The sequence below is a fragment of the Pteropus vampyrus genome, unplaced genomic scaffold (assembly GCF_000151845.1).
Source record: "Pteropus vampyrus isolate Shadow unplaced genomic scaffold, Pvam_2.0 Scaffold219, whole genome shotgun sequence".
NCBI classification, from domain to species: domain Eukaryota; kingdom Metazoa; phylum Chordata; class Mammalia; order Chiroptera; family Pteropodidae; genus Pteropus; species Pteropus vampyrus.
Window position 1 is genome coordinate 1,447,483 of NW_011889000.1, and position 212 is coordinate 1,447,694.

A 212-nucleotide genomic window follows, 5' to 3' on the forward strand; every position below is an offset into this window, starting at 1 on the left:
ATCCCATTGAGCAACTAGAAAGCTCTCTGAGGGATTGTACAAAACGGAAGGTTTGTATAGGAAGCAGGATGGGCAAGGGAGCTATTCCCGAACAAAAAGAAAGGATGAATAATTTGGGAATGGGTCATCTTTTCTTTGGGGGAAACAGGGAAGGGTTTTTATCATGTAGATCGCCTCTTCTTTCTGTGGAGGAAAGAGAGGCCCTGTGTGAC